This window comes from Myxocyprinus asiaticus, chromosome 36 (genome assembly GCF_019703515.2).
Source record: "Myxocyprinus asiaticus isolate MX2 ecotype Aquarium Trade chromosome 36, UBuf_Myxa_2, whole genome shotgun sequence".
NCBI classification, from domain to species: domain Eukaryota; kingdom Metazoa; phylum Chordata; class Actinopteri; order Cypriniformes; family Catostomidae; genus Myxocyprinus; species Myxocyprinus asiaticus.
Window position 1 is genome coordinate 709273 of NC_059379.1, and position 23228 is coordinate 732500.

General features: G+C 40.7%; 1 protein-coding gene and 1 long non-coding RNA gene across 3 annotated transcripts in view; both read left to right on the plus strand.

Moving 5' to 3' along the window:
* LOC127426660 (regulator of G-protein signaling 7-like) overlaps positions 1-23228 on the plus strand; it is a 98465-nt gene that overhangs the window by 14565 nt on the left and 60672 nt on the right. The window lies entirely within an intron of this gene.
* On the plus strand, positions 13953-15576 carry LOC127426703 (uncharacterized). Its single transcript, XR_007894844.1, has 3 exons — positions 13953-14170; positions 14558-14729; positions 15448-15576. It is a non-coding gene; the product is annotated as an uncharacterized LOC127426703 (long non-coding RNA).

Consider the following 23228-nt stretch of genomic DNA (forward strand, 5'->3'; position numbering starts at 1 on the left):
ACGCCAATTGAATTTATTCAAGGGTGTACTCATACTTCAGCAGTCTGAGACCGTCAATCCGTGCATCTTATCACGTGACTTGTTGAGCACATTACCGTGGAGACATAGCGCGTGTGGAGGCTTCACGCTATCTCCGCGGCATCCACGCTCAACTCGCCACGTGCCCCACCAAGAGCAAGAACCACATTATAGTGACCACAAGGAGGTTACCCCATGTGACTCTACCCTCCCTAGCAACCGGGCCAATTGGTTGCTTAGGAGACCTGACTGGAGTCACTCAGCACACCCTGGATTCAAACTGGTGACTTCAGGGGTGGTAGTCAGTGTCTTTACTCGCTGAGATACCCAGACCCCGAAATATAAATATCTTTGTTTAGAGGGAGTGTACTCATTTATGCTGCTTACTGTATATTTAAGAGATTTTTCACAAACACTGATTTGTTCAGCCTGATCTCACATTGAAATCGGAAAGAGTAGACTGACTTTTCTTTCATCAAAATTGGTGTACGTTGACCGAAATTTCGAAACACTGCCCCCAGTGGCCAAAGCGGTAAGTGTTGTAGGGCATATGGGCACGTGTGAGCTCCATTTATGTCCAGGAGAGGTCGACAAAAGCTAGTAGTGAAGCAAGTTGTTTTCAGCTTTACAGGACGTTATTTAATATGAAGAGAAATGTATAGATTGTATCCCCAAACCCAAATCTTACCTTAACCATTAGTGGAGTAAAAAAGTAATGTTAGAGGGAAAAGTGAAACCTCTGAATCATGCTCATCATTGATTATTATTGATTAGCCTGCCTTTGAACCCTATTTTCCCACGCAGCTGATGCAACGTGCTGCCAATCACGGCAGGTGGAAAGGTAAACACGTTGAAACCACTGCAAACATGTCTGATAAGAATGCTGCATGTCAGTGCGTCGGCATACAGTCGCCGATCCTAGGGTACCGAAGCTATCAGAAACATCATGCCGACTTCACGTGTGATCATGTTAGATTTGTTTCAGAGTGAGACGTCACTACCTGCTTTGCGCAGGGTTCCTGTTGTTATCTGTAGTCCAATCTTATGGAGTATCCAATTTTGTGGAGATTACTGTAGTTTTTTGCAATATAGTTTAGTCTTTATTTGTTGAAAATGTGTCCTGCATTTTGTGCCCATATATCACTAAGAAACACGTGTGATCATTGTCTGGTGTATGTGACCGTAAAATCAGTCTAATTATTATTATTAGGGGTCAAGCCCCGAAGGGGCGAAAGACAACTTTTGTTCTTCCGCTATTCAGTCTATGGCAGCCCATAGAACCACTTGTGGGAAAGTTATGAAATTTGGCACACAGATAGAGGACAGTCTGAACTGTTACCACAGCAAATTTGGCATCTCTACCTCAAACCCTCTAGTGCCACCAACTTCCCAAATTTGCACTCATGTTTATGTTAATCACTTTTGAACCGTGAGTCCTAGAAATGAAATTCTTTTTCCCTCTGATTCCTTGGCTCAAGACAATTTGATCAAGACCCTATGACGTCATTTTCCGCCATTTTGAATTTTCTGAAAAACCTACTTTTTCTAACTCGTCCTAGGCTGTTTGTCCGATTTACACAAAAATTGGCCTGCATCATCTAGTGGCACACACGACAAAAAGTAGTTCATAGAATTTTGATAAACCATACCGTTTCCGAATGGCGCTTCAACGAATTCGACGAAGAGCACGCCAAAATGGACGTGAGGGTATATCTCCATAATGCATTAGCGTATTCATACCAAACATATTATTTGTCATAGGCACAATGACTCGAGGGTGCCTGCTCAGTTTCGGAACAGTGCCACCTAGTGGTCACGAGATATGAAAAAAGCAAATTTTTGCATATAACTTCTGAACAGTTTGTCATAAAATCATAAAAGTAATTAGATTCAGTGGGGTATAGCGAGTCCAACGATATGAAAAATTCCTATGTCTTCCATTTTGAATTTAGTCATAAAATGCTATATTTTACAAACGACTTGCTGTATCGTTACAAAACTCGGTATGTGTCTTTGGCACCATGCTCTGAAGGGACTCAAAAAGTTTCTGGACAGCTCCACCTTGTGGTCAAAGATTATAATGCTATTTCTAAAAATGCTAATAGCTATTGTCTCCTTTTGCCTACTGTCATGTGACTGGTTTTGATAGATTCTGTGGTTCATGCTGAGAACAATGATACCAATTATGTCATGATCGAGCAAACTTCCTGTCCGCCATTTTATTTATTTTATTTTTTTGTTATTACAATTTTTTATTGATTCCAAGACAGACAAAAATACATTTAACCACAAAATTATACATTAGGAATCAACTTAAAACCATTTATAACCCCCCCTGCACAATATAAAATAACTAAATACCCACATATAAACAGACACACAAATAGTACATAAAAAAAAAGACAAATTTCAACATATAGGAAAAAAAAAAAAATAATAATAAAAAAAAAAAATGTGTCTCCCTCCACTGCCCCACACTAGGACCTCTCAAAATGAGACAAATAACTGCCCCATTTTCTGCCATAACTCGACAGGTTCCCCCGCCATCTGGAAGTCATCTCCTCGAAAGCTGCCGCTTTACCCAACTCACGCACCACTCACGAAATGAGGGTGCATCAGTTGACTTCCAACCCCTAAGGATTAGCTGTCTACCAATCATCACGCTGGTTAGCACCCAGCTTTTCATATATTTATCTGCTATATTCAGTACCCCTCCATCACCCAAAATACAAAGTCTGGGGCAAAATGAAAACCGAGTGTCCAGTACGTCACACACAAAATGCTGGATCCTCAACCAAAATTCCTGAATCTTAATACAACCCCAAAAAACATGGGTTATGTCCCCGTCTTCTGACTGGCATCGCCAGCAGGTGGGTGAATCTTTGAGACCAAGCCTGTACAATCTAGAGGGGGTCCAGTAGAACCGATGCAAAATCTTAAATTGCATCAGACAGATCCTTGCATCTCTAGATGCAGACCTGATATTTTTTAGGATCCTAGCCCACTCTCCCTCCTCCAATAACAAATTTAAATCTTCCTCCCATAATCTTTTGAGAGAATTTAAAACTCCGTCCCCCAGACTCTGAATTAGAAGGGAGTAATACACTGATGCCTCATGACCCTTCCCAAAAGCAGCAATCACCACTTCCAGAGTATCTGCCGCTCTAGGGGGGTGTGTGCTACTCCCAAAAACAGAGCAGAGCAGGTGGCGCAGTGTATCACCAAGTGTATTAACCCCCCTCACAATCCAATCTGACCAACAGAAAGGGCACTTATTAATACATAGTTTAGGGTTCAGCCATATGCTTGAGGCTACGTTTAAATAAATATCAGAATTAAACACTCTGGACACTTTTGTCCATATCGAGTGCAAATGCAAAGTAACAGGATGCAACTTAACCTCTCCGGCTAGTTTAATCGAAAGGCTTTGCAGTGGCGAGATAGGGGCAAGAACTTCCTTTTCAATACAAAACCAGGGAGGAGCTCTCTCAGGTGGAAGCAACCAATGAGCCAAATGTCTAAGACCAAATGCATAATAATAAAACTAAATCTTGGGTAGGCCTAACCCACCATTGTCAATCAGCCTATGTAACTTATTGAAATTTAACCTGGGATGTTTACCATTCCAAATGAAGGACTTCGCTATGCTATCAAATTGCTTGAAATAAGAGAGGGGGACATCTACAGGGAGAGACTGCAGTAAGTAATTGAATTTTGGAATACAATTCATTTTAATAACATTAACCTTCCCAATCATCAATAAGTGTAATGAAGCCCACCTGTCCACATCATTTGAAAGCCTTTTTATTAAGGGATCAAAATTAACTTTGACTAAATCAGACAAATTTGCTGGGAATAAAATCCCCAAATACTTAATGCCCTGTTTGGGCCACTGGAAGGCACCCGGCTGGAAGGCTGTTACTGGACAGTACGCTGTCAAAGACACCTCCCGCTGTCACCCCTGGAAAATCATCCTCCTTCCTTATCGCAGCTGCTAATGATTCCAGGGCAAGACAGAACAATAATGGGGAAAGAGGGCAACCCTGCCGGGTGCCCCTATCCAGAGTAAAATAATCTGAAATGAACCCATTTGTTTGTACCGCTGCTACAGGGTGTCTATAAAGTAACTTAATCCAACCAATAAATGGTTGGATTTATTCCCGAACCCATACCTTTCCAAAAATCTTAAAAAGACAATCCCATTCTACCATGTCAAATGCCTTTTTGGCGTCAAGAGAGATGGCAGCGACCAGAGACTGATCATTTGCTACTGAACACATGATATTGTTGAGACGCCTAATATTATCAGAAGAGCTACGGCCCCGAATAAACCCCACCTGATCTAAATGTATAAGTGATGTCATAACTTTACTTAATCGATTAGCAAGAATTTTGTACAACATTTTTACATCTAACTGGATCAGGGAAATTGGGCGGTAACTTTTACACTCGCTTGGATCTTTGTTCTTTTTTAGAATCAGACTAATCCGGGCTTGCGTCATGGTTGGAGGAAGTTTTCCATTCTTTAATGATTCAGTATAAACTTCTAACAAAAGTAGAGCCAGTTCTGTAGCATAGGATATAAAAAACTCAGAGGAAAAGCCATCAGGCCCCGGAGCTTTGCCTGTAGGCAAGGCCTTAATTACCTCGTCAAGCTCCTTCAAGGTTATCTCAGAATCAAGATAATTTTCGTCAGTTTAGGGAGATCTAATGGTTCCACAAAGTTCCTAATATCTTCATCAGTGGATGAAGACCTGGAACTATAGAGATCAAAATAGAATTCTTTAAAAGCATTATTAATATCAATGGCCGAGGTAAATATTTCACCACCAGCAGATTTCACTGAGGGAATGGTAGAGAAAGACTCTCTCTGCTTTATATATCTAGCCAAATGCTTCCCTGCTTTGTCCCCCGACTCAAAGTATGACTGCCTTGCCCTGAATAACCAAAACTCCACTTTCCGTGACAAAATAGTGTTATATCTGTATTTCAATCAAGTCAATTCTCTGAGGCCATCAGATGACATACGGCACTTCAGCTCAGCCTCGGCACATTTAATATTTCCTTCCAACTCCACAAGTTCTTGTGCTTTGGATTTTTTAATGAATAAGGCATACTGTATGATCCGACCCCTAAGAACCGCCTTAAGTGCCTCCTAAGCCACGCCCACAGAGGATACTGGGGACCAGTTGGTCTCCATATAAACACTGATTTCAGTCTTTAACATTTGTTGGAAATCAGGATTTTGCAAAAGGGACACATTAAGGCACCAACTACATGATTTCTTTTTCTCTGTATATGGCAACACCTCTAAACTCACCAGGGCGTGATCTGACACTAAGATATTTGCAATTGAGCAATCAACAACAGATGAAATGAGGGACTTAGATATCAAAAATAAATCTTTTCTAGAATAAATCTTATGGACTGATGAAAAAAATGTAATAGTCTCTACCAGATGGGTTCAAAAGTCTCCAAATATCTGTAAGACCAAGATTTTTACACATCCTGTGAAGTGTCAATGTTGCTCTAGGGGGCTTACACATTTTTGCTTCACTATGATCAAGGATTGAGTCCATCAAAAGATTAAAGTCTCCTCCCAATATTATATCATGAGGGGTGCCAGCGGCTTGCAAGATCCCTTCAAGATCTATAAAAAAGCCCTGATCATCAGCATTAGGTATCTAAATATTAGCCAAAATCAACCTTTGCCCTTGAATTTCAGATAAAACAATAATGACACTCTCTAATTTATCTTTAATCTGTTTGAGACATTTGAATTGTAGATGTTTACTTATCAATATAATGACTCCTTTGCTCTTCCTTGAGCCAGCACTAAAAAAAAACATGTCCACCCCATATCTTCCCAAATGTTTCAGCTTCCTGCGGGGAGAGATGTGTTTCTTGAAGAAACACTATATCATATTTCTTACGTTTAATAAAAGTAATAACCTTCCTTCTTTTTATGGGGTGCCCCAACCCATTTATATTCCATGTGGAGAGAGACAGCTTATTCATATTAACATTTGACATTTTGACATATTAGAAAAAATAGATTGTGTGTCAAAAACAAAATTATACAGACCACATTCCCCAATAGTGATACAATCAAACCCCGAACTTCCTCCCGAAAAAAAACAAACAGAAAAAAGAAAAACGTGCGCATTAACCCCGCGCACGACAGCGCCAACTGGCGACAAATCCCTCTAAACTCAAAAGGTCCATGAACGCACATGAGTCCCCATGACAACTTTGCCATCGGATTGCTCAATTTTGCCTCACAAATTTGCAAGGCAAAATTACATAACAGAAAATACTTTGTAAAATAAACCCCAGCAAATAGGAAGAATGAACACAAAGAATGTGTAGATTAATTCACAGAACTGTCTCAAAGGTGTGATCTTCCACAAAACAAATTCCAGCTGATATAAAACTGTTCAGATTCCTCGGACAGACAAACGAATGTTCCGTGAGCCGGCTGTTATGAGTTCAGCGGATGATGTAATCATTCCAATGTCCCGTAAAAATACTCAACAAAACAAACTACAACCAGCAGGAGGAATAAGCATGAAGAACGAACAGATTAATCCACAAAGGAGTGTTATTCAATGGAACAAGCTCCAGCCGCTAGGCGGAACCAATACAAAAAGAAACAAAACCGGCATCCTGGTTCCCCGGATGATCAAGTCAGTTCACTCGGAGGCCGCATAAACGTATATTCCATGACTTACACAATCCGTCAACTTTATAAAAGACATTCTTTGTGTGAGCATGTAGATATTTTGCGGTCATCCGTAGTGTCTATTCTCAATCTGTCCGGGCACTTCAATGCGAAAGTAATCTTTCATCAATGCAAAAGTTTCATTAAGGAAAGTGTTATTCACAAAACAAGCTCCAGCCGCTCGGCGGAGCCAACGCAGTTTACTCAGTCATTGATTCTATAAAAGACATTGCCAGATTTGGACATGTAAATACTTTGCGACCGACCTTCATTTCTATTCTCAGTTTGGCCGGAAACATTAGAGTAAATGAGATCTTTTTCTGATATAAGAGTTTCTTGCATTCCTTGAACTGATCGCGTTTCTCTCTTGTCGAGTTCGCAAAGTCCGGGAACAAGAAAATATTATGATTCTTCCAAGAAAGCTTCCCTTTGCTCCTCGCCTGGCGCAACTTTATCGGATGATCTCAGAAATCTGGCCAGAATCGGTCGGGGCCTGTCTCCCTCAGCAGGTCTCCGAGCTGGGTCTCTGTGAGCTCGCTCGATTTCCAGCTTGTGGCCTGTTATGTCGAGCAGTCTCGGGAAAAGCTTGTCTAGAAATTTCACCATATCTCTGCCCTCCTCATGCTCAGGAATTCCAACAATTCGAACGTTATTCCTGCGGCTTCTATTCTCAAGATCTTCAAGCTTTTGAAGGAGATATTCCAAATCAACTTTTGTCGCGGGCAGATTAGCGGTTAATTCCCTCTCCGAAGATTCCAGAAAATCGATTCGTCTCTCAACATCTGACAGTCTTGTAACTATCTCAGAGAATTTTATTTCCATCGCCATAATCGATCGACGTATTACAGCAAGATCCTCCAAGTCAGCAAGAACCTTCGTCAACATCACCGACACGTTGGACAACTGACTCTGGATCTCCTCTCCCGCCGCGCCATCCAAAACGAGTCCGCGGTCTGTAGGCCTGTTGGGGCTTTCATCCTGAACACATAAGTGTCTTTTAATGTCTCCAGAGCCCGAGGATTTTGACTTCTTTGCCATGTTTTACCTCAAAGAGCAAATGTGTAACTGGGTGTATCAAATTTCACCAAATTATAACATGAAAATAATCAAAAATTTAGCAAAGTGCGCAGAGCTGGTTGCACACATGTCTGCTTCTTGCATGGTGTCACGTGACCTCCTCTCCCTGTCCGCCATTTTTAAATGTTTTGAAAACCTACTTTTTCGAACTCCTCCTAGACTGTTTGTCCAATTTGCACGAAAATTGGCCTGCATCATCTAGACGGCACTCACGACAAAAATATATTCACATAATTTTGATAAACCATACCGTTTTCGAATGCCACTTTAATGAATTTGACGAAGAACGAGCAAAATTGAACTTAAGGCTGTATCTCCGCAACGCTTTGAGGGATTGGGATGAATCTTGGTACGTGTCATCACCATTAGGCCCTGAGGTTACCTGCAGCATTTTGGCACACTGCCCCCTACTGGTCAGGAGATAGAAAAATGGCAATTTTGGCTTATAACTCTTGAACGCTTTCCTGCATGATAACCATCATGCCCAGATACTACCTGTTTCAGAACAGCGCCACATAATGGACAAAAATTCTAAGAACTAGCTATTTTTTGATAATTTTAAAATAAATCTTTTTTTTATGATTGAAAGTTTACTTTTTCTAACTTCTCATACACTGTTCATCAGACTCTAACCAAAAACATGTCACAAAGCTTCTTTTGCTGCTCATGGTGCCGATAATTGGCTTGACCCCATTATCGCTGCTTGCAGCTATATTTATTATTATTATTATTATTATTATTATTATTATATAGGGCTACCTTAACACACTGACTTGTTGACAAGTTGTTCAGACAACCCTCTGACTAGTTGATTTGACAAAATACTGTATTTTTTTCCAGAAATAAAGTCACCTGTTTCAAATTCAGGAACCGAAAAAAAAGAAAATGCAACACTGTAACTGTTTCGTTCCCTGTTTCGGAACAAATCAAATGAGAGACAGGACTGAAAACACCCTCGCTGACAGAGGTTGCATGCAGCAGGTATTAAGACCCATGAGTCGCCGATTTCCCCTCCGCCGCTCAGCATGTCAAGATGCTCTCTGTGTAGATTACCTCAAGATCTGCGCATAATATCATGTTGTATTTGGGCTTGTTTGAATCAGGAACATCTGCTTTAAGTAATAAGGATGTGTAAAACTACTAATTTTTTTACATTCATGAGCGACTGCCAATTAGAGTGAAGACAGTGGAGCTTACATCATAAAAAGACTAAACCTAAAGCATTAAAGAGACGAAACTTCTTGCAGAGGGTTTTATGTGCTTCACTGTTAAGTACGGCAAGCTATAATCAGTTACAAATGTAATCATTACAAAGTTTTTTTTACTCAGAATGGTGCCAAAAACATCCAGTGAACGGCAGTTCTGCGGACAGAAACGCTTTGTTGATGAGAGCTGACAGAAAGGCTACGGTAACTCAGATAACCCCTCTGTACAATTGTAGTGAGCAGAAGAATAGCATCTCAGAATGTTCTTGGCTGACAGAAGTGGAACCCGACATGGTCTTCTGCTGTTGCAGCCCATTTGCCTCAAGGTTCGACGTGTTGTGCATTCTGAGATGCTATTCTGCTCACTACGATTGTACAGGCATTCAAAGCCCATTTTACTTCCATAATGTGACATGTTTTGTGAGTGAAGCAGGACATTTTTAAAGAACAAATGTAGTGCAGTACTTGAAAAGTGGGTGTTTCATACCAGAATGGAGTCAGACCTGAATACCAGTTTACCAGAATGTTTAAATAGCTTTTTGGCTTTTGGGCTTTATGGCTATTGCTTAACCTATGTGACATCAGCCGGAATGGAAAGTCGTTTCAGAGGTGGAGAAAGTTATTGCATTTTGATGAAATATTCTGGAGACACATATTTTTTATTTGTAATAACAGCACTGACGAAACATTCACAATAACACCAGTAACATGTATTAAGAAAGTTAATAGTCAATTTTGATTTCAAGTCATTGGCCATTCTTATGTAAATTGTCTTAACAGTTCACACACATTTTTTTCTGCTCGTGTTTCATGAATAAGCCCCGTTGTGTCTAGTTTGCAGAATCCTTATGGAGTCCTATGGATTAATAGTCTTTGCTGCTAACTCAAAGGTTGCAAGTTTAATCCCAATTTGAGTTATTTTCCAGGAAATGTTTCCACATGATCCCAGCATCAGTGGGACTGTAGCTACAAATAGAGTGCTGTAAGTCACTGTGGGGAAAGTGTTTATTAAATGGCAACTAACTGGATTCCCAGGGGGAAGTTCTCACTCTCTCATGTCCTTCAGGACACAGAGGGCTAAAATAGACGATTGGCATTCTGTGAACGGATCCATTGGGAGGTGTGACACACAGCTATTTGCACCGGTAGACGAGCATTTGAGAGTCACTACATTAAAAAAACTGACTAAAAGTCAACATGCAATCTAAATTGACTCTTTTTTTTTTATTATTATTTATTTATTTTTTTATCCCCTTTTCTCTCCAATTTGGAATGCCCAATTCCCACTACTTAGTAGGTCCTCGTGGTGGCGCAGTTACTCACCTCAATCTGGGTGGTGGAGGACAAGTCTCAGTTGCCTCCGCTTCTGAGACCGTCAATCCGCGCATCTTATCACGTGACTCGTTGTGCATGACACCGCGGAGACTCACAGCATGTGGAGGCTCATGCTACTCTCCACAATCCACACACAAATTACCACACGCCCCATTGAGAGCGAGAACCACTAATCGCAACCATGAGGAGGTTACCCCATGTGACTCTACCCTCCCTAGCAACCGGGCCAACTTGGTTGCTTAGGAGACCTGGCTGGAGTCACTCAGCACACCCTGGATTCAAACTCGCGACTCCAGGTGTGATAGTCAGTGTCAATACTCGCTGAGATACCCAGGCCCCGCTAAATTGACTCTTTGTCTTTTGATTGTGAATGATTCATCAGTACATGTTATTCTAAAGAAAAAAATCTGAAATGAACAGGTTTGTGTGAGAGTTAGGTTAAGGGGTAGGGTAAGGGTTGGGCTTTAGTAAGGATGCACCGATCATGATTTTTTTCTTTAAGCAACAAACAAGAAAGAATGAAAGAGTTCACCAAAAAGATATTATTTTCTCTTTTACAGGCTGAACTGGCCTTAAATGAAAAAATATCTGTAGCTTGTGAAATTAGAGGCAACAACTGCATATCAAGCACAACGATCCAAACAAAGATGCTACGTACATGTAGCATCAGCAGTTGTTTTGGTTCAAATTAGATTGTGTAATTTCAAGATTTAAAGCAAAAAACAGAATGGTCTGACTTTAGCTTTGTAAAACTACATAAAACACAAATAAATAAAATAAGGTAAAACATTTCAAAATGTTACATAAAAACAAGTGCAACAAGTAAAACTTAAAGATACTACAGCAGTTGTTTTTTAAATCAAATTATGTCAATGTAATTTTAAGATATGATGAAATGACAATCCAATACAGAACTAGGCTATATTGCCTTTATTTATGGCTTTTCTTTCAACAGTGTATGTAAGTTCTTCTTTACAAAAAGAAGCATTTCAGCTTTTTCACAAGCTAGTCTGTTTCTTTTCTCGTCCACCACATGAGAAGCTGAGCTGAACAAACGTTCACTGTCTACATTCGTGCAGAGTGCAGACAGCTACGCTCGTGCGACTTCAAGCGCAGGAAAGCGGCTCTTATTTGTGCTCCAGTAGACCCTCTTCGCTTCTTGGTATTTGCACCTCGGACAGGTAGCTCTGCATCTGCAATGCTGTAGGGCTGCCCATGACCTGATTCTGCTCAGAATTTTCTTCCAATATCTCATCGTGCATTACAAACTGTGAGCTTGCTCTGCATGGTATTTTCTCTGTTGGCGCGTCTTTCCTCTTTGCTTCCGTCTTCAGCATGTCCCGTCTCTGGCCTGTCTCTTGTCTCTGTTTATAACACATTCTGAAGCATTTCTCGTACTTTGTTTGACTGTGTGGGGGGAAAATATGTGCCTTTTTGATTAAACAATACTACATCATTGATTACATTAGTATCTAGACAACCTAAATTTTTTCATCATTATTACAACTACTTGTATGATTTTAATAGTCGTATCTAAAGCGTATGGGCCATACAAGGCAAGCTAGGTAAGTGAGCGTCCTGCATTGCTTTAGACATATTTGGGGCATTATCACGCAGAATTATGGGCACTTTGCTCTTGGGAATGTTCCAGGTTTTAAGCATTTCGTCAAAAGCCATTGAAAGAGCAGATGCTGTGTGTGAGCCAGAGAATTCTTGTGCATGTAGGAGAACTTTAAGATGTAGTTCGCATCCCTAGTTTGTAGTTTGGAGTCAGGATCAATATACTGGGCCGTCAGATTCAGCATAGACATTGGGCTCACATCAGAGCTCCATTTATCAGTTGCAAAACTTATGGATGTGACAGTAGCGTTAAGTAGACTGTTAATGTGGAATGACACAGTATTGTACATTTAGGGTAGAGCCACATCCGAAAAGTAACGTCTGCTAGACAGTGTGTATCGTGGATCCGCTATTAGACTGCAAAAACCTTGATCTTCTACAACCGAAAATGGCTGGTCATCTAATGCAATAAATTCCATTACTTACTTTGTAATGGCTTTTTCACTACCTCGGCCGTAGCTCTGGGTTTTCTGGAACATGGCTTGTACCGATGATTGAGTGAAGGGTGAAGCTTTTGCCTGTTTAGCATCAACAACACATTTGAGATGCTCATCGTGTTCTTTCGGGTGATGCACTTTCAAATGTCGGATCAAATTTGTCGTGCCGAACGTCTTCGCTGTAGTTCCTCCACGATTAACTTTTCCTTTGCAGACATTAAAGATTGCAATCTTAACATCCCGTTCACAGACTTTGTAATGTTTCCACACAAATGACATTTTGGGAAATTATTCCAAAGCAGTTTGTGTGCATGGGTGCACTTCCGGAACACAGATTGGCTGAAGTAAAACAAAAAAACGGCCGGTTGCCGATCGCATGTTAGGAGCAAAAACCGTCCGGTTCCGACTGATGGCCGGTCGACCGGTGCATCTCTAGGATTTAGTGAATATACATTTGTGTGTTAACATCTCCCAGAGGAATCTACTTGGGAAAGAGGCTGTCCACACCAACAACATCAGATTCATGAAGCTCTAAATGAATGTGTTTTTATACGATGGTGCTGGACACACTCATCATTATGTTCTGTAAGTCACTGCTACATTAGCCTGTCAGCACAGGTTTATCACACAGGTCTTGTGTTTGCAGCACAGTAATTTATTTCTGAGTGGATTGTCTCTGTGGTTAATGATTTATTCAGTGAAAGGGAGATTACTGACAGAGCTGAACTCCATTATCAAATTCATAATGTTCCAAGAGGCAAATTTGAAAAGAGTCACATCCGATTAGAACACACAGCACTTTCATTAGACTGCATGACAACGTTTATTTTTACACACGTGTTTGGCTGAATCTCATGAAAACATGTTCAGGCCATTAGAAATTATATTTTGCATAAGGAAAATACAAATAAATTAATAAAAACTATTTTTAAGTTAGCATCTTTATTTTCACAGAACAGAGAGGGAATTTATTTTCTAAAATATTTTTGCATTCTTTCAGTAAATTTTGTGTTCCCTCGCAAAAAAATTAACCATGGTTTTAGTAACTAATAGTTCAACTATTGTATTAACCACAGAATGCACCATGAGTTTAATACGGTAACTATATTTTAATTATGATATTTTTCTGGTTACTATGTGTTCCTGTAGCTCAACTAGTGAACTCCAGGGGTGGTAGCCAGCGGCTTTTACCACTGTGCTACCCAGGCCCCCTGTTTGGCCATTACTAAGTGGTTGGTAAGGTGTTCTGGGTGGTTGTTTGGCCATTACTAAGTGGTTGGTAAGGTGTTCTGGGTGGTTGTTAGGCCACTGCTATGTGGTTGGTAACGTATTCTGGGTGGTTGTGAGGCCATTGCTAAGTGGTTGGTAACGTGTTCTGGCTGGTTGTTAGGCCATTACTAAGTGGTTGGTAACGTGTTCTGGCTGGTTGTTAGGCCATTGCTATGTGGTTGGTAACGTGTTCTGGCTGGTTGTTAGGCCATTGCTATGTGGTTGGTAACGTGTTCTGGGTGGTTGTGAGGCCATTGCTAAGTGGTTGGTAAGGTGTTCTGGGTGGTTGTTAGGCCATTGCTATGTGGTTGGTAATGTGTTCTGGGTGGTTGTTAGGCCATTGCTATGTGGTTGGTAACGTGTTCTTGGTGGTTGTGAGGCCATTGCTAAGTGGTTGGTAAGGTGTTCTGGGTGGTTGTTAGGCCATTGCTAAGTGGTTGGTAAGGTGTTCTGGGTGGTTGTGAGGCCATTGCTAAGTGGTTGGTAACGTGTTCTGGCTGGTTGTTAGGCCATTGCTATGTGGTTGGTAACGTGTTCTGGGTGGTTGTGAGGCCATTGCTAAGTGGTTGGTAAGGTGTTCTGGGTGGTTGTTAGGCCACTGCTATGTGGTTGGTAACGTGTTCTGGGTGGTTGTGAGGCCATTACTAAGTGGTTGGTAAGGTGTTCTGGGTGGTTGTTAGGCCACTGCTATGTGGTTGGTAACGTGTTCTGGGTGGTTGTGAGGCCATTGCTATGTGGTTGGTAACGTGTTCTGGCTGGTTGTTAGGCCATTGCTATGTGGTTGGTAACGTGTTCTGGCTGGTTGTTAGGCCATTGCTATGTGGTTGGTAATGTGTTCTGGGTGGTTGTGAGGCCATTGCTAAGTGGTTGGTAAGGTGTTCTGGGTGGTTGTTAGGCCATTGCTATGTGGTTGGTAATGTGTTCTGGGTGGTTGTTAGGCCATTGCTATGTGGTTGGTAACGTGTTCTTGGTGGTTGTGAGGCCATTGCTAAGTGGTTGGTAAGGTGTTCTGGGTGGTTGTTAGGCCATTGCTAAGTGGTTGGTAAGGTGTTCTGGGTGGTTGTGAGGCCATTGCTAAGTGGTTGGTAACGTGTTCTTGGTGGTTGTGAGGCCATTGCTAAGTGGTTGGTAATGTGTTCTGGGTGGTTGTTAGGCCATTGCTATGTGGTTGGTAACGTGTTCTGGGTGGTTGTGAGGCCATTGCTAAGTGGTTGGTAAGGTGTTCTGGGTGGTTGTTAGGCCATTGCTATGTGGTTGGTAATGTGTTCTGGGTGGTTGTTAGGCCATTGCTAGTGGTTGGTCTGGGTGGTTGTGAGGCCATTGCTATGGTTGGCAATGTGCTGGGTGGTTGTTAGGCCATTGCTATGTGGTTGGTAACGTGTTCTGGGTGGTTGTGAGGCCATTGCTAAGTGGTTGGTAAGGTGTTCTGGGTGGTTGTTAGGCCATTGCTATGTGGTTGGTAATGTGTTCTGGGTGGTTGTTAGGCCATTGCTATGTGGTTGGTAACGTGTTCTTGGTGGTTGTGAGGCCATTGCTAAGTGGTTGGTAAGGTGTTCTGGGTGGTTGTTAGGCCATTGCTAAGTGGTTGGTAAGGTGTTCTGGGTGGTTGTGAGGCCATTGCTAAGTGGTTGGTAACGTGTTCTGGGTGGTTGTGAGGCCATTGCTAAGTGGTTGGTAATGTGTTCTGGGTGGTTGTTAGGCCATTGCTATGTGGTTGGTAACGTGTTCTGGGTGGTTGTGAGGCCATTGCTATGTGGTTGGTAAGGTGTTCTGGGTGGTTGTTAGGCCATTGCTATGTGGTTGGTAATGTGTTCTGGGTGGTTGTTAGGCCATTGCTATGTGGTTGGTAACGTGTTCTTGGTGGTTGTGAGGCCATTGCTAAGTGGTTGGTAAGGTGTTCTGGGTGGTTGTTAGGCCATTGCTATGTGATTGGTAACATGTTCTGGGTGGTTGTGAGGCCATTGCTATGTGATTGGTAACATGTTCTGGGTGGTTGTGAGGCCATTGCTATGTGGTTGGTAAGGTGTTCTGGGTGGTTGTTAGGCCATTGCTGTGTGATTGGTAAGGTGTTCTGGGTGGTTGTTAGGCCATTGCTATGTGATTAGTAAGGTGTGCTGGGTGGTTGTTAGGCCATTGCTAAGTGGTTGGAAAGGTGTTCTGGGTTGTTGTTAGGCCATTGCTATGTGATTGGTAAGGTGTTCTGGGTGGTTGTTAGGCCATTGCTAAGTGGTTGGAAAGGTGTTCTGGGTAGTTGTGAGGCCATTGCTAAGTGGTTGGAAAGGTGTTCTGGGTGGTTGTTAGGCCATTGCTAAGTGGTTGGAAAGGTGTTCTGGGTGGTTGTTAGGCCATTGCTATGTGGTTGGTAACGTGTTCTGGGTGGTTGTTAGGCCATTGCTATGTGGTTGGTAACGTGATCTGGGTGGTTTCTTACTGGTCCAAGTCAAAATAGTCCTGCTCACTCAAGTCTCTCTGATATTCTACTCTGTAGATTCTGAAGTCTCTCCTTCAGTGTAAATCTATAGGATTTTTTTCCACTGTTTTATTGTCCGCTAGGTAAAAATTGCAAGTCTCATTATCACTTGGAAAAGTCACAGTGTTTACACTCTTCATGAAGTCAGACTATTAATGGCTTACTTATTGTTGACTTTTAATTAAACTGTGATACAATAAAGTATTTTAACAGCCAAAGCATTACACAGAGCAGTTAAAAGCCAGTGGCCAGAGCTGTTGACAAATCATGTTCAGTTTCTCACTCTGAGTCTTTTCAGCACCGTATAATTCAGCAGTTGAGCTCAGATTTACCCTCAAAGTGCTGGAAAACACTGAGTGATTTTGAGTGATTGAATTCATTAATTAATTAAATAGATACAATCCCAGCAGAGGACTCTTCTTAGATTAGTGGCAGGTGCTGATGGATTGAAAAATGCCCCATATATCAGTTCAGTGAGAGTTCAGATAAATCTTCTGATTTCTATCTTCGTGTTAGAGCTACATACATACATCCTAGAGGTTAACCAGTAGTAGATTTTGCTGATACTGATAACAAAGGTGGTGAAAAAGGCTAATAACAGATAAATCGGCTGATCATTTTAAATGGATTTGTAGAATATAAAAAAATTAATTGTCTTTTGTTAAAGGAATGTTCTGGGTTCAATACAAGTTAATCTCAATCAGCAGCATTTGTGGCATAATGTTGATTACCACAAAAATAAATTTTGACTCGTTCCTCCTTTTCTTTATAAAAGCACAAATGTGTGTTCCAGTGAGACACTTACAATGGAAGTCAATGGGGTCAATTTTTGGAGGGTTTAATGTCAGAAATGTGAAGTTTATAATTTTATAAAAGCACTTACATTAATTCTTCTGTTAAAACTTGTGGATTATTTGAGCTGTAAAGATGTTTCAATCATAATTTCTCAGTCGTTTTAGGGGTTTAGGGTTTGTTGACATTACATTGTAATGTAAAATCAGATATAACTTTCCACAGATACGGTTAGTAAGTGATATAATCACAGTAAAATCATGTTAACACACATGTTGTTTATGTCTTGTGTCTATACTTTTGAAACAGTGAGTATTTTAATGTTTACAGATTGACCCCATTGACTTCCATTGTAAGTGTCTCACTGGAACGCACATTTGTGCTTTATTAAAGAAAAGGAGGGACGAGTTGAAGGGTGTGTTCACACTTGTAGTTCAGTTCTCTTGGTCCGGAACAAAAAAGAAAATGATACATTTAGTCCTAGTTCGCTTGGCGTTCACACTGGCATTTTTAACACAGAACCTAACGATAGAAAACAAAAGACATAAGGATAAGGTCACATCCTGATTGGACAGCTTTCATGACGTATATTTTGCGACGGAACTTGCCGAACATCGAAAACAATGCTGGCTGCTGGGCTAAATGCGCTCGTTATATTTATATATGTATATATGGTGGTATTTTTACCAGCTGAGAACAAACGAAGAGCTATTAAAATGTGTAAAGGAGTCAAAACAGCGCCAGGAATTCCTCCGTTGCGCACACAAATGAAGATTTGCTGCAAGGACAGCTGATGGCGGTTCCGACGCCTGTACCGAACTATAATGGGCAACATAGCTCCTATGATGAGAAGAACCAGGTATGCTTGAGGTCAGTATTAAAGGCAAATTACTTCCTGTTATTGGTCCGTTTAGACGTCTTTGGTCCATGCTGCGTTCATATATCAATCTAACTTTGAGTTTGTTTGGAATCGGACCGAGACCCACTGTTCAGGTGGACTCGGTCCGCTTGTTTGGTGCGCACCAAAGTTCAGATGGCAGCGTTCACACTTGTTCAAATGAACCGCACTAACAGAGCAATCGCACCAGAGTTAGTTTTAATCGAACCAAACCTGCCAAATGTGAACACACATTTTTTTTATATATTTTTCACCAGATGGCGCCATTTTTCTCATGTTTAGACTATGGAGCAAATACATGCTTTTCCCCTATTTTCTGTATTATAGAGCACTGCAGGCCAACTGAATAAATGATGCAGCTAAAATTGTGTGTGTGTTGGTATGGATGTCAGAGTGTGTTTTGTATGTATGCATTGAGAAATTTGTTTGTGTGTGTAAAAAAAACAACAACAGTGGCATTATGTAAACAAACTGGCATTTAAAGGATTAAAATCCTGAAAATGAATGAATATTTGGTAGTTATGATCAGGACTGATGTTGGTTAAAAAATTAACTCATTGAAAGTGGAAAATAATATTAATATATAATATATGGGGCATGTTTTTATAAAATCACAGGATAAAGCAGGATATTTTTACCGAAAAAATGTAGTGCAGGACTTGATTGTATCCATCAGGAATTGATTAGTGACAAGTGGGTGTTTCATACCAGAATGGAGTCAGAATACCAGTATGCATTTTATTGCATGATTTCAATTTAGAACAATTGATTATCTTATCAAAAAAGCAACATATGCATTGATGTGAGGATAAAATATGGGTGAATATTGTAAATAATGAAAGATTCATATACAGCACATTAGAGGTTGCTGTTATGCTGTAGAACAAAGGCACTGGCAACAGTGAAACATGAAGGAATAAAAAAACAACTATCAGCGTAGATTTTTACCGATAACTAATATTCCCAAAAATCAACTATCGGCACAGATTAATCGGTAAAACCTATATCTCGTTCTACCTCTAATACATACATTTACATAGCAATCTACATAAGGACATGCAGTACCATACTGCTGTAAAAAAGCCAAAACGCAGTAACTACCCCAACAGTGAAATCTCTCCCATGTTTTTCGATTGCCCAGCCAGATGTGGACTTTGTTTACTCTGAATCTGAGTATAGTTAAGCCAATCTGTCACAGGACTGTTCATAGTCTAAGAGAGATTCATAACTCAATTTTAACAAAATATGTAATGACTGCTTTACATTTTCAAGGCAGCAAAGACTTCTATTGGTTTGTTATAAAGATTTACAATAAAAATCCCAGTACACAAGGTGTACATTTAAATTTGTCCTGCCTGTTTAGAAAGTTGTGGAAGAACTAATCACTTGTTGTCAGTTTTTACTTCTAAACATCACATGGAAACCAAGTGAACTGTGGTTGGTCGCTTTGGGATTTTGTCTGGAGCTGTTTTGCCCAGGAAGCCCAGCAGGGCTGGGAATTGATTTTAGAGGGTAACATTTCTCCCAGTTGCTTTGATGAGCGCTTAATCAATACACTCGGCTGTCGGAATAATACATCAAACAAGGGATATTTTTAATGCCACTCCAGCAGAAAGACCGGCATGCATATGCAATCAGAACAGCACAAGCAGCCAATTATACACTGAATTATGAGACTAATATTCTTAGATGGAGCAGGTACATGTTGTATAATTGCTGATGAAAGCAGCGACCGGTGTGGCCATTACCCCTCAAAGAGGCACGAGCACCTGCTGAGCTACAGTTGAGCACGTAACCCATATTGAACTGTGAATGGCATGAATGAATCGGATCAGTGCGGTCTATAATACCTGGACTTCTCTTTCTGCTAGCATTCCCATTCATCTCATTGGCAACCTGCATGTTTTGGCAATCCTCTTTTCTCATGGGCACTCTGTTTCAGACAGTTTTTTTTGCAGCTAATCACCTGAGCCTTAAATACAAATTAGAACTCTGATGCCATTGACACCCGATACAAAGTAATTCCACGCTATGTGTGTAACAGTATGAAATGTTTGCGGTGTAACCTTCACAAAAAATACTGCAGTATTGTGGTATCATGGTAACCATCAACACTGATACATTTTCTTTCTCACGCAGCAGTTGTTGCCTCATTGTCAGACGTGTTTTTATGCCCCTCAGCTCAGCGGAAACAGATGTTTGGCCGATATATTCGGTGCAACTTTATTTGTATATACTGTATGTTGCTTTCAAACATTTGTATTTGTCAATAGTCTGGATCATGAGACTAGGCATGCATACAGTAAATACAGTTTGCATTTTCTCCAAATTAAAATCATGCATGTGTGATTATTTACATACAGGTGAAGTCAGAAGTTTACATAACACTTTAAGTCATTAAAACTCTTTTTTTTTTTTTTTTTTCTTCTCCCAATTTGGAATGCCCAATTCCCAGTGTGCTTTTAAGTCCTCGTGGTCGCGTAGTGATTCGCCTCAGTCCGGGTGGCGGAGGGCGAATCCCAGTTGCCTCCGCGTCTGAGATCGTCAACCCGTGCATCTTATCGCGTGGCTTGTTGAGCGCGTTGCCATGGAGACATTGCACGTGTGGAGGCTTCACGCCATCCACCAACTCACCATGTGCCCCACCGAGAACGAACCACATTATAGCGATCACGAGGAGGTTACCCCATGTGACTCTACCCTCCCTAGCAACCGGGCCAATTTGGTTGCTTAGGAGACCTGGCTGGAGTCACTCAGCTCGCCCTGGGATTCGAACTAGTGAACTCCAGGGGTGGTAGCCAGCGTATTTTACCACTGAGCTACCCAGGCCCCTAAAACTCATATTTTAACCACTCCACAGATTTCATATTAGCAAACTATAGTTTTGGCAAGTCGTTTAGGACATCAGCTTTGTGCATGACATGAGTAATTTTTCCAACAATTGTTTACAGACAGATTGTTTCACTTTTAATTGACTATATCACAATTCCAGTGGGTCAGAAGTTTACATACACTAAGTTAACTGTGCCTTTAAGCAGCTTGGAAAATTCCAGAAAATGATGTCAAGCCTAATTTGGCTTCTGATAGGCTAATTGGAGTCAATTGGAGGTGTACCTGTGGATGTATTTTAAGGCCTACCTTCAAACTCAGTGCCTCTTTTGCTTGACATCATGGGAAAATCTAAAGAAATCAGCCAAGACCTCAGAAAAAGAATTGTGGACCTCCACAAGTCTGATTCATCCTTGGGAGCAATTTCCAAACGCCTGAAGGTACCACGTTCATCCGTACAAACAATAGTATGCAAGTATAAGCACCATGGGACCACACAGCCATCATACTGCTCAGGAAGGAGACGCATTCTGTCTCACAGAGATGAACGCAGTTTGGTGCGAAAAGTGCAAATCAATCCCAGAACAACAGCAAAGGACCTTGTGAAGATGCTGGAGGAAACAGGTAGACGAGTATCTATATCCACAGCAAAACGAGTCCTATATCGACATAACCTGAAAGGCTGCTCAGCAAGGAAGAAGCCACTGCTCCAAAACCGCCATAAAAAAGCCAGACTACAGTTTGCAAGTGCACATGGGGACAAAGATCTTACTTTCTGGAGAAATGTCCTCTGGTCTGATGAAACAAAAATCGAACTGTTTGGCCATAATGACCATCATTATGTTTGGAGGAAAAAGGGTGAGGCTTGCAAGCCGAAGAACACCATCCCAACCGTGAAGCATGGGGGTGGCATCATCATGTTGTGGGGGTGCTTTGCTGCAGGAGGGACTGGTGCACTTCACAAAATAGATGGCATCATGAGGAAGGAAAATTATGTGGATATATTGAAGCAACATCTCAAGACATCAGACAGGAATTTAAAGCTCGGTCACAAATGGGTCTTCCAAATGGACAATGACCCCAAGCATACCTCCAAAGTTGTGACAAAATGGCTTAAGGACAACAAAGTCAAGGTATTGGAGTGTCCATCACAAAGCCCTGACCTCAATCTGATAGAAAAAGCATGTGTGAGCAAGGAGGCCTACAAACCTGACTCGGTTACACCAGTTCTGTCTGGAGGAATGGGCCAAAATTCCAGCAACTTATTGTGAGAAGCTTGTGGAAGGATACCCAAAACATTTGACCCAAGTTAAACAATTTAAAGGCAATGCTACCAAATACTAATAAAGTGTATGTAAACTTCTGACCTAAATAAATCTTTCTCTACTATTATTCTGACATTTCACATTCTTTAAAGTAGTGATCCTAACTGACCTAAGACCTAAGAATGTTTTCTACGATTAAATGTCAGGAATTGTGAAAAACTGAGTTTAAATGTATTTGACTAAGGTGTATGTAAACTTCTGACTTCAACTGTAAGTGTAGTGAAAGCACTAATAGACCGTACTAAAGACAAACACACTGCTGTACATATTACAGACACATCCCTATTTGAATTGAGGTTATAGTGTGTGTTTGTCTGTTATTACGGTGGTGGGACTGTTCCAATCATCCTCTGTTGTAACATGCATTTTTTCTGCAATCTTTTGATGGATTAGCCAGTATGCATCGCACGAGGCCGTCAAGGCAACAGAAAGTGAGAGAGAAAGTCAGAAGTGTCAGAAGTGAAGATGAAGCGCTGAGTCACACTGATTTTGATGGTTCAATCACCTCCTGCTGCCATCAAAGTAACAATGTGTTCAGACTTTATGACATTTTTTAGGATATTTGACAGGCAGTCCGTCCGTGCATACAGGATGTGTTGCTGTTTAGATATTTTTCATGGAAAACAAGACACAAATACTAATTAACATTTGCTCATTTATTCACTGAGCACTGTGCTGCACTCACTGATTGCACCGCATAATTGTATTTATTTGATTACTTTTTATTCTTATTTCTTGTTCTTAATTGGTTTTAAAATTTATTTGATCTTGTATTTTCTTTATAATTGTTATGTAAAGCACTTTGAATTGCCATTGTGTATGAAATGTGCTATAAAAGTACACTTGCATTGCCTTAAGAAAAGCATTAGTGTGTTTATTACAGGGGGTGACTGCAGTGTCAGAAAGAAACTTTGCATTAAGGGGCAATAATTATGGATTTCAGTTTTAGGGGCATTTTTTTTTTTTTTTTTTTACCTTTATGAGGGCATAGGTTTTGTAATCATATAAAAATACTGTGTGTAATCCTTTTATGTTAAGTACTTAAATGATATAATATTATTAACATAAAATCAATTATAGAGTTTTTATCTTGTATTTCATGCAATAAGACGTACTGAAGCCTGGAGTATAATATTAAAAGAATATTATAAGTTAATCTCAATCGACAGCATTTGTGGCATAATGTTGATTACCACACAAATTAATTTTGACTCGTCCCTCCTTTTCTTTAA